The sequence below is a fragment of the Arachis stenosperma genome, chromosome 4 (genome assembly GCF_014773155.1).
Source record: "Arachis stenosperma cultivar V10309 chromosome 4, arast.V10309.gnm1.PFL2, whole genome shotgun sequence".
Taxonomy (NCBI): Eukaryota; Viridiplantae; Streptophyta; class Magnoliopsida; order Fabales; family Fabaceae; genus Arachis; species Arachis stenosperma.
This window is the reverse complement of record NC_080380.1, coordinates 63,367,776-63,379,870: the sequence shown is the minus strand read 5'-3', so window position 1 is coordinate 63,379,870 and position 12,095 is coordinate 63,367,776. Positions and strand designations below refer to the sequence as shown.

General features: G+C 39.4%; 1 non-coding gene across 1 annotated transcript; it reads right to left on the bottom strand.

The window, feature by feature from the left end:
- Positions 1 to 10,057: 10,057 nt before the first annotated feature.
- On the bottom strand, positions 10,058 to 10,165 carry LOC130977780 (small nucleolar RNA R71). Its single transcript, XR_009085456.1, has one exon. It is a non-coding gene; the product is annotated as a small nucleolar RNA R71 (small nucleolar RNA).
- Between the last annotated feature and the right edge of the window lie 1,930 nt (positions 10,166 to 12,095).

Below are 12,095 nucleotides of genomic sequence, written 5' to 3'. Positions count from 1 at the left end.
GAAAGAGAAAAATAAAATTGCAAAAGCATTATGATTATGCAAACAAGTAGTGTTGCTTGAATGAATTGCATAGAAAATAAGTGGCATACCAAACTTAGAATCTTGGTGTGTCACTTTCATTTTTGATTTGATGCAATCATCCAAAAAGATTGAAAACAATTTGTTGCAAGGCAACACCAAACTTAGAATGTAATCATATGCCAATTTATTGAATTTAAACAAAGCATAGAAAGAAATGTACCTACGGTTGGGTTACCTCCCAACAAGTGCTCTTTTAGTGTCATTAGCTTGACATGTTGTTCTTCACTTTCTTCCTCTTCTTCCAATTGGTTAAGAGGAATGACTTCAAGGTGGGAGAAGTTTCAGCTTTTGTCCCCTTTCGTAGTCTTTCCTCAGCAAGCTTTCTTTTGCAAATGTCTTGATTGGTTTTGCTTGCTGGATTAGGGACAGAATTGGTGTTCTTGTCAATTGCCTTCACTTCCTTGAGTCCAAATCTTGGTGGTTGTGTAATTGTTGGAGTTTTGTCTTCATCAAGAGTTCCTTGCAGTGATGGTTCAATGAGCTTGTCCTTCATGAGCCTCTCTGTTTCCCTTGAGTTTGGACGTTCTTGATTGTCCTCCTCACTAGCTTGTTCTTCCCCTTCCTCTTTTACACTCAACATTTGCTTTAGTAGCTCTTTCATGGAGGAGGTTTGTTGATCTTCCCAAGCTTTCTTCATCTCCTCTTCATACCTTTCAATCATGGATTCAAGTGTTGAGAGTTGTTGGGTAAGGAAAGTTTGTGAGAGTTGTGAGTCTTCATGTTCCCTTGTCATCTCAAGGGCAATTTCATTTTCAACCACCTTGTTCTTCATTGAAAGTTCACTTGATACAGTAGCCTCCTCATCTTGCTCTTCCTCCATTGAAATTTCAATTGATATAGGAACCTCTTCTTCCTCTTCTTCACTCACAGATTGTTCTGTCCAGCGTTGTTTTGTTCTTCCATAATTTGTTCTACTCTTTCCAATAATTCTCTGGACTTTTGAAGGGGATCCTCAGCCACTAGCTCAAAGGATAAAGGTTGAGAGTAATTTTGTGGTTGGTGAGATGAGTTGTATGGATCTTGGAGGGAATTTTGTGTTGAGGCATAATCAAATGATGAAGAATTTTGAAATGAGAAACTGGGAAGTAAGGGTGGATAATTTTTCATGTGATTTGACTGCTCAGAATTTGCAATTTCTTGGTGATACTCCCATCCACCATGAGGATAATGATATGAATCATTTTGTGGTGGTGGTTGGTATCCCTCATAATTCTCTTGCTCATCTTGTCTGTGAAGCATTTCTCCATGGATTGGAGCGCTCATAATCTGTGATTTCTTGGTGATATTCCCAACCACCATTAGAGATCGGTGATGGTGGGTGATATCCCATAAAATTTGTTTGACCATAAGATGAGTTGAACTCCATTTGTATTTTATAAACATCAATGAAATCAGAAATTCATGTCACAGGATAGAATTTCTTAGTGAGGCAATAACTCAAACACCTTGCTATCAATTTAAAACAGAGAACAAAAACAAAAAAATGCTTGATCTAGACTTCTCACCCACTTAATCATTGTTGATCTAATCAATCCCCGGCAACGGCGCCAAAAACTTGATGGTGTTTTTGTGGAAAAATGAATTTCCAACACACAAATCCAACCGGCAAGTGTACCGGGTCGCATCAAGTAAAAATAACTCACAAGAGTGAGGTCGATCCCACAGGGATTGATGGATCAAGCAATTTTAGTGGGTGATTAGTTTAGTCAAGCTAACATTGAAGTGAATTTGGATGAAGTGTAACCAACAGAAATTAAATAGCAAGGAGAATTAAAGTGCAGAAAGTAAAATTGCAGGAAACTTAAAGAACAAGAAAGTAAAATTGCAAGAATCTTAAATGACAAGAAATGTAAATTGCATTAAATGTAAAGGGGAATGGGAACAAGGAGATTAAAACAAGCAGCAAGCAGAACTTGGAATAATTGCATAAGAATTAAATTGCATGAAAAGTAAAAGGACTTGGGAGCTGGGAATTAAAATTCAATAAGAGAATGTAAAGATCATTCAGGCAGAGAGCTAGAATATGAAATGGGTTGCAGCAGATTTAAACAGAAATGGAAAATTGCTTGAATATAAAAGGGAATTGAGGAATGGGATTGCAGGATCTAAACAAAGAAAGAGTAAATTGCAACAATTAGTAGTGCAGGAATTAAATCAGAAGCAATAAAAGCTTAAACAGAAATTAAAGTAAAATGCATCAAGGTTCACAGAAGAACCAAAAGTGAAATTGGGTCTCAGGTCTCAAGAGACTAGGTAACAGAGCCTAGATCTCTATTTACCTTCCTAGATCCAAGTAAACAAAGCAATTGACAGAGAATTAAAAGAGAAAGCAGTAGAAGAACAGAAATAAACTTGAATTATGCAGAAAAAGAGTTGAAGAGAATTTGAATGGGAATTGAGACAGAATTTCCTCAATTTCTCACACCCAAAACTCAGAAACAGAAGATTAAAATTGGCCACACAAGATTGAGGAAGGAGAGAGATCAATTCTCCTCCCCAATTCTCAGAAATCTCAATGGAAAGCTAAAATGCAAGTGGAAAGGAAAATTACAAAATAAAGTCTCCAGCCCCCCAATTACATAAAACTAGCTCCTATTTATACACTTTCTATTCTTGGATTTTGGAATTTTGATGGGCTTTTGATTTGGTGAAGAAATGAATTAAATTGGATTTTTAATCCAATTTTCAGCCCAAAATGTTGCTCCAGGAGGCTGCCCTGCCCTTGTGGAGGGCAGGGCAGAAAATTGATGCTTGGTGCTAGCAATTGGTGCGTGTTGGTGCAGCCTTGTGCGAGGATTGGTGCGCCGAAGTGGAGAGTTGTGCGCGCGCTTGGTGCGTGGGATGCTGCCCTGCCCGCGCCAAGGGCAGGGCAGGGAAGGTTTGGTGCGCCAGGGACGAGTTGGTGCGCGCGGATCGTGCCAAGGAGGGAATTGGTGCGCGCGTTGGTGCTCCTTGTGCGCCACACTCACGATTCTGCCCTGCCCACGCCAAGGGCAGGGCAGAGTTTCAAAAATGAGGTTCCGTGTGTCTCCTTCTTCGAGCCTTGGTGGAAGCATTTTGGTTTATTTTCGCTTGTTTTTTGCCCTTAAAGATGCCTTTCGTTCCTGCCTCAATTGGACGCCAAATATGGATTTCTATATATCGTTGGAAAGCTCTGAATGTCAGCTTTCCAACGCAACTGGAAGCACATCAATCGGACGTCTGTAGCTCAAGTTATAGCCCTTTGAAGTAGGCATGGTCATGCTGTGTGCGGCCAGATTTTAACTTAGCGAAAATTTTGCTTTCAATCCTCAATATACATCACAATTCTGCCCTGCCCTTGGCAAGGGCAGGATCGTGTGCGTGCTGGCTGCTTCCTCTTTGATTTTGTCATGGGCCACGCTTTTAAAAGCGTGGCCTAAGGCTCCAAAGTGTTCCCAACTTCAAAATGTACCCCAAAGCTCTTTTTTTCCTCTTTTTTTTGTGCTTCTTTGCTTCTTTTTCTTCTTATTTCCTACAAGATTTATAAAATTAAAATATCAAGAAAATATATCATTTAAGTACAAAAAGCATTCAATATTTAAGCACAAATCATCAATTTCTTGTATGAAAAAGCATAGAAAATGGGTATATGATGACTTGTCATCAATTAACGGATTAAGAAATCAATGGTTAATTGATTATCCTAGTTAGACGAATCATATTGGAGTGATAAGTAAAAATGAAATGTAAATGGCAAAAAAGTAAAGAAAGCAATAAAGTGCAGAAAAGTAAAATGTCAAGAAAAGTAAATGTAAGAACTAAAAATAAAATGAACATTGGGATCAAGAGATATTGCAATCCTCCGGATCAAGTTCATTCTCATCTCTTCCTCAATCAATGCATTCATTGATCTCCTTGGCAATCTTAAGTGATTAGATCCCAATTCCTTGGCAATCCAATCTCTCTAAGCTTGAACAATTGCCTAATTCCTTGATTTAATTGCTCATGGGAAGAGATGAAGTGTGGTCACTGATTATACCACACACATTCATAGATCAAAGTATTGGTAGGATTAAATGCCACAATATCCATCCAACCGCCAACCTAATCCAATGCGAGAGAGCATTTCTAGCATGATTTTCTCGTTCCTCTTCCAAGGTTCCGAGGAAATCCAAGTATGAGCAATTTCTCTTCCAAGACAATTACCCAATTGGATGAAGATCGAAAGCTCTCTAGTAAAATCAAGAGAAAAGAAATAAGAAGAAGAATGAGAACTACAATTGATCCATTGACACACAATAAAGCTCTCTAACCCAATGAAAAGAGTTAGTTGATCATTGCTCTACCCAAAATAGAAAAGAAAGAAAGTGTAGAAAAATAAAGATGAAGATTAAAAACTAACATTGGAACTTCCAAATTCATAAATGAAAAGTACAAAGAAAAAGAAAGAGAAGGAAAAGTGTGTGAGGGGAGGGAATCCGAAGACCCCTCTTCAATCCCCAATTTCCAGCCTCCCTTGAATGTACAAACTAAGGCTTTTATATAGGCTCTCCTAAATTACAAAATGAAATTAAAAGCAAATTCCAATTAAATGAAAATTCCTATTCTAGATGCTTCTTGTGGCCTTGATTCGTTGACACTTGTGGGCTTGCTTCCTTGAGGTTGGGTGGTCCTTGAAAGAGAAGTTAATCAAGTTGAGGTCTAGGTGCTAAAGTTCGTGCTACCGTTAGCCACACTAACGCTACAAGTGTGGCGTTAGTGCTGAAGTTAGTGTGGCTAACGTCACACTTGCTACCCAGTTGGTGTTTTTGGGGCTTAAAAGATGCCTCTTGTTTGTACTCCAATTTCATGCCCACTATAGATTATTATATATCGTTGGAAAGCTCTAAATGTCAGCTTTCTAACTCAACTAGAATCACCTTATTTGAACCTCTGTAACTCAAGTAATGCTCCTTTGAAGAAGACAAGTTCGCTGGCACAGTCGCTAGCGTTACTGGAAAACGTGAGTCACGATAATGCTAGCGAACAGGGGCTTAATGTTTCCAGATTCTGGAGCTCAAACTTAATGTCCACCCCATAGTATTATATATTTTTGGAAATCTCTGGATGTCTAATTTTCAACGCCTTTGGAAGCGCATCATTTGGAGCTCTACAGCTCGAGTTACGCTTCTTGGAAGGTGAAAAGGTCAGTTGGCCTTACTACAGGTTGATACCATGTTCATCCTTGCACTTTCGGGGCTGATTTTCTCCCTCAAATTTAGTGTCCACCATGTAGTGCCATATATTCTTGGAAAGCTCTGGAATCCTACTTTTCAATGTTTTTGGAATCATCTCATTTGGAGTTTTGTGGCTCAAGTTATTCTTGTTTGAAGAAGGCATGGTCAGGCTGCCAGGTGAGATTTTTGCCTACGTTAACTTCCACGTTAATGTAGTTAACGTGGCCGTTAACGTGGGTCTTTTTTGCTTCAAAAATGTTAGTGGAGATCACCTTTTCCACTAACGTTGGCATCTCCCTTTTCTTCCACGTTAACTACCACGTTAATGTAGTTAACGTGACTATTAACGTGGGTCTTTTTGCTTCCCAAACGTTAGTGGCACTCACTTTTTCCAGTAATGTTGGCGTTTCCCTTTCCTTCCACGTTAACTACCACATTAATGTAGTTAACGTGAAAGCTAACGTAGGTTTTCTTTGTTTCACAAATGTTAGTGGCATTCACTTTTACCACTAACGTTCCATGCTCTCCTTCTTCAAAGTTAATGCCACTAACTTTCTCACTAACGTTGGGGCTTCTCTTTTTCTTCCACGTTAATGGCTACGTTAGTGGCACTAACGTGGCTCTTCTCTACTTCTTGTTACCTGAAATCAATCAAACAAAGTGCATCAAAGTCTTGCTCTTAATCATGGGATCATGTATCATCCAATTTATCATTCAATTCATGCATAATTCTCATGAAATCATTCAAAATTCACATCGTTTGCTTGAATCATGGTATGATTCCATTTTCTGCCAAATACTTGCTTATTTCCTAAGAAAATGCATGAAACCAACCTTAAGCATACAAAAAATGGCTAGTAAAACTAGCCAAAATGCCCTGGCATCATGGGGCCAGAATTGAGAAAAAGCTTCAATTGGCGGAGTTAGAATGTTTGAGATTAGAGGCCTATGACAATTCTAGGCTTTATAAGGAAAAGATGAAGGCTATCCATGATAAGAACATTAGGAGATGAGAATTTAGACCCGGTGAACTAGTCCTCCTTTACAACTCAAGGTTGAGGTTATTACCCGGAAAGCTTATATCAAGATGGGAAGGACCTTATCAAGTAGAGAAAGTAGAACCCTACGGAGTCTACCATTTGCGCCATCCCTCACGTCCGGATATTTTCAAGGTAAACGGGTGATGAGCGGATAATTTGTACGCTTTTTGGCATTGTTTTTAGTATGTTTTTAGTAGGATTTAGTTAGTTTTTAGTATATTTTTATTAGTTTTTAGTTAAAATTCACTTTTCTGGACTTTACTATGAGTTTGTGTGTTTTTCTGTGATTTCAGGTATTTTCTGGCTGAAATTGAGGGACCTGAGCAAAAATCTGATTCAGAGACTGAAAAGGACTGCAGATGCTGTTGGATTCTGACCTCCCTGCACTCGAAGTAGATTTTCTGGAGCTACCGAAGCCCAATTGGCGCGCTCTCAACAGCGTTGGAAAGTAGACATCCTGGGCTTTCCAGCAATATATGATAGTCCATACTTTGCCCAAGATTTGATGGCCCAAACCGGCGTTCAATGTCACCTTCAGAAATTCCAGCGTTAAACGCCGGAACTGGCACCAAAATGGGAGTTAAACGCCCAAACTGGCATAAAAGCTGGCGTTTAACTCCAAGAAGAGTCTCTACACGAAAATGCTTCAATGCTCAGCCCAAGCACACACCAAGTGGGCCCGGAAGTGGATTTTTATGTCATTTACTCATCTTTGTACACCCTAGGCCACTAGTTCTCTATATATAGGACCTTTTACTATTGTATTTAGCATCTTCGGACATCTAGTTCTTAGATCAGATCTTGGTTCTTCTGGTTCCCTCTCTGGGGCTGAAGCCAATGATCACTTTTTTTCTTATGTATTTTCAACGGTGGAGTTTCTACACACCATAGATTAAGGTGTGGAGCTCTGCTGTACCTCGAGTATTAATGCAATTACTATTGTTCTTCTATTCAATTCAGCTTGTTCTTTGTCCAAGATATTCATTTGCACTCAAGAACTTGATGAATGTGATGATTATGTGACGCTCATCATCATTCTCACTTATGAACAAGTGACTGACAACCACTCCGTTCTATAAGCAAACAAGGCTCTAATGTTTATCTCTTGGGTTCTTTAACCGGAATCTTCGTGGTATAGGCAAGAACTGATGGCGGCATTCAAGAGAATCCGGAAGGTCTAACCTTGTCTGTGGTATTCTGAGTAGGATTCAATGATTGAATGACTGTGACGTGCTTCAAACTCCTGAAGGCGGGGCGTTAGTGACAGACGCAAAAGAATCACTGGATTCTATTCCGGCCTGATTGAGAACCGACAGATGGATAGCCATGCCGTGACAGGGTGCGTTGAACATTTCCAATGAGAGGATGGGAGGTAGCCACTGACAACGGTGAAACCCTTGCATAAGCTTGCCATGGAAAGGAGTAAGAAGAATTGGATGAAGACAGTAGGAAAGCAGAGAGACGGAAGGGACAAGCATCTTCATACGCTTATCTGAAGCTCTCACCAATGATATACATAAGTATCTCTATCTTTATCTTTATGTCTTATTCATCATCTATACCCATTTGAGTCTGCCTGACTAAGATTTACAAGGTGACCATAGCTTGCTTCATACCAACAATCTCCGTGGGATCGACCCTTACTCGCGTAAGGTTTATTACTTGGACGACCCAGTGCACTTGCTGGTTAGTTGTGCAAAGTTGTGTTTATGCCATGGTATTGAGCACCAAGTTTTTGGGCCATTACTAGGGATTTTTGAGTTGTGAAAAGTAGTGATCACAATTTCTCACACCAAGTTTTTGGCGCCGTTGCCGGGATTGTTCGAGTATGGACAACTGACGGTTCATCTTGTTGCTTAGATTAGGTATTTTTCAGAGTTCTTAAGAATGAATTCTAGTGTTTCATGATGATCTGTGAAATCTGGCTGGCTGAGAAGCCATGTCTAATCTTATTGGACCGAGGTTTCAACTTATCATCACAAGAGCTTGTTGATTTCTATCAAACTTGCTATTGGAGCAATGATCTGCTGAGGCTTGGCTGGCCATTGGCCATGTCTAGTGTTTTGGACCGAAGCTTTCTTTGAAAGCTTGGCTGGCTGTGAAGCCATGTCTAATCCCTGGACCGGAGTCTTAGACTAGCATTGCAATGATTCCTGGAATTCAAATAAAGAATTCTGAAACCTTTATTTCTATTTTCATATATTTTCGAAAAAGCACAAAAAAAAAAATTTTAAAAATCATAAACCAAAAATATTTTATGTTGAGTCTAGTGTCTAATCTTAAGTTTGGTGTCTTGCATGCATTGTTTATTTGATCTTGGTTCTATTTTCAAGTCAATAGTACAGGGAACTGAAGATTCAGAACATGCAGCAGAGGAATTACACAGAAAAACTGGGCGTTCAAAACGCCCAGTGAAGAAGGACAGACTGGCGTTTAAACGCCAGCCAGGGTGCCTGGTTGGGCGTTTAACGCCCAAAAAGGTAGTGCATTGGGCGTTAAACGCCAGAATGTGCACCATTCTGGGCGTTTAACGCCAGGATGGCACAAGGGGGAGAATTTTGTTTTCAAATCAATTTTTTTTGCAAGTTTTCAAAGTTTTTCAAAATCAAATCTTTTTCAAATCAAATCTTTTCATTCAAATGTTTTCAAAATCAATTTCTTTTCTTTTTCAAAGATACTTGCTAACAATTAATGATTTGATTGAACATTTCAAGTATGTTGCCTTTTCTGTTGAGAGAGGTTTAATGTTTGAATCATATCTTTTCTTGTTAGGCAAGTCATTAATTTTTAAAATCAATTTTTTTTTAAAATTGTTTTCAAATCATATCTTTTTAATCATATCTCTTTAAAACCATAACTTTTCAATCATATCTTTTTAATCACATCTTTTTCAAAATAGTTTTCAATCATATCTTTTTAACTTCTAATTTCAAAATCTTTTTCAAAAATTACTTGATTTCTTTCCCACTCTTGGTTTTCGAAAATCAATTAAAGCTTTTCAAAATGTTTTTAAAAACTTTTTAACTTAATTTTCGAAAATTCTCTTCCCCTCTTCACACATCCTTCTATTTATGGAGTACCACTCCTCTTCAATGCACAATTCGAACTCTATCTCACTAAGTTCGAATTCTCTACTTCTTCTTTCTATTTCTCTTTTCCTCTGACACCTCAAGGAATCTCTATATTGTGACATAGAGGATTCCACATTTTTCTTGTTCTCTTCTCTTTCATATGAGCAGGAACAAAGACAAAGGCATTCTTGTTGAAGCTGACCCTGAACCTGAAAGGACCTTGAAGCGAAAGCTAAGAGAAGCTAAGGCACAATTCTCTGTAGAGGACCTAACCGAATTCTTTAAAGAAGAAGACCCATGGCAGCCGAAAACAACAACAATGCAAGGAAGGTGCTGGGTGACTTACGCACCTACTCCCGACTTCTATGGGAGAAGCATCTCTATCCCTGCCATTAGAGCAAACAACTTTGAGCTTAAGCCTCAATTAGTTTCTCTAATGCAACAGAATTGCAAGTTCCATGGACTTCCATTGGAAGATCCTCATCAGTTCTTAGCTGAATTCTGCAAATCTGTGACACTGTCAAGACTAATGGGGTTGACCCTGAGGTCTACAGACTTATGCTATTCCCTTTGCTATAAAGACAGAGCTAGAGTATGGTTGGACTTACAACCTAAAGAAAGCCTGGACTCATGGGAAAAGCTAGTCAATGCCTTCTTGGCAAAGTTCTTTCCACCTCAAAAATTGAGTAAGCTTAGAGTGGAAGTCCAAACCTTCAGATAGAAGGATGGTGAATCCCTCTATGAAGCATGGGAAAGATACAAACAATTAATCAGAAAATGTCCTTCTGACATGCTTTCTGAATGGAGCATCATAGGTATTTTCTATGATGGTCTCTCTGAACTATCCAAGATGTCTTTGGATAGCTCTGCTGGAGGATCTCTTCATCTGAAGAAGATGCCTACAGAAGCTCAAGAGCTCATTGAAATGGTTGCAAATAACCAATTCATGTACACTTTTGAAAGGAATCCTGTGAACAATGGGACAAGTCAGAAGAAAGGAGTTCTAGAGATTGATACTCTAAATGCCATATTGGCTCAGAATAAAATATTGACTCAACAAGTCAATTTGATTTCTCAAAGTCTGTCTGGAATGCAAAAAGCACCAAGCAGTACTAAGGATGCTTCATCTGAAGAAGAAGCCTATGATCCTGAGAACCCTTCAATGGAAGAGGTGAATTACCTAGGAGAACCCTATGGAAACACCTATAATTCTTCATGGAGAAATCATCCAAATTTCTCATGGAAGGATCAACAGAGACCTCAACAAGGTTTCAACAACAATAATGGTGGAAGAAACAGGTTTAGCAATGGCAAGCCTTTTCCATCATCTTCTCAGCAACAAATAGAGAGTTCTAAGCAGAACCCCTCTGACTTAGCAACCATGGTCTCTGATCTAATCAAAACCACTCAAAGTTTCATGACTGAAACAAGGTCCTCCATTAGGAATTTGGAGGCACAAGTGGGACAGCTGAGCAAGAAAATTACTGAACTCCCTCCTAGTACTCTTCCAAGCAATACAGAAGAAAATCCAAAAGGAGAGTGCAAGGCCATAAACATGGCCGAATTTGGAGAGGAAGGAGAGAAAGTGAACGCCACTGAGAAAGACCTCAATGGGCGTGCACTGACCTCCACTGAGTTTCCCAATGAGGAACCATGGGAATCTGAGGCTCAAAATGAGACCATAGAGATTCCATTGGACTTACTTCTGCCTTTCATGAGCTCTGATGAGTATTCTTCCTCTGAAGAGGATGAGTATGTCACTGAAGAGCAAGTTGCTAAATACCTTGGAGCAATCATGAAGCTAAATGACAAGTTATTTGTAATGAGACTTGGAGAACAAACCTCTTGCTCACTAAAGAACTGGATGACTTGTCTAGGCAGAAATTACCTCAAAAGAGACAAGATCCTGGGAAGTTTTCAATACCTTGTACCATAGGCACCATGACCTTCAAGAAGGCTCTGTGTGACTTAGGGTCAAGTGTAAACCTCATGCCTCTCTCTGTAATGGAGAAGCTAGGGATCTTTGAGGTACAAGCTGCAAGAATCTCACTTGAGATGGCAGACAATTCAAGAAAACAAGCTTATGGACTTGTAGAGGATGTTCTGGTAAAAGTTGAAGACCATTACATCCCTACTGATTTCATAGTCCTAGAGACTGGGAAGTGCATGGATGAATCCATCATCCTTGGCAGACCCTTCCTAGCCACAGCAAAGGCTGTGATTGATGTTGACAGAGGTGAACTGATCATTCAAGTGAATGAAGAATCCTTTGGGTTAGGCTCAAGGATATCCCTCTATCACCATGGAGAGGAAGCATGAAGAGCTTCTCTCAAAACAGAGTCAAACAGAGCCCCCACAGTCAAACTTTAAGTTGGTGTTGGGAGGCCACAACCAAACTCTAAGTTGGTGTTGAAGCCCCACATTCAAACTCTAAGTTTGGTGTGGGAGGTTCCAACATTGCTCTGAGTATCTGTGAGGCTCCATGAGAGACCTCTGTCAAGCTACTAACATTAAAGAAGCGCTTGTTGGGAGGCAACCCAATGTTATATCTTATCTATTTTCTTTGTTATTTTATGTTTTTTGAGGTTGATGATCATAAGAAGTCACAAAAATAATTGAAAAAGCAAAAACAGAATGAAAAACAGGAAAAAAATAGCACACCCTGGAGGAAGAACCTACTGGCGTTAAACGCCAGTGAGGCTAGCAGATGGGCGTTTAACGCCCAG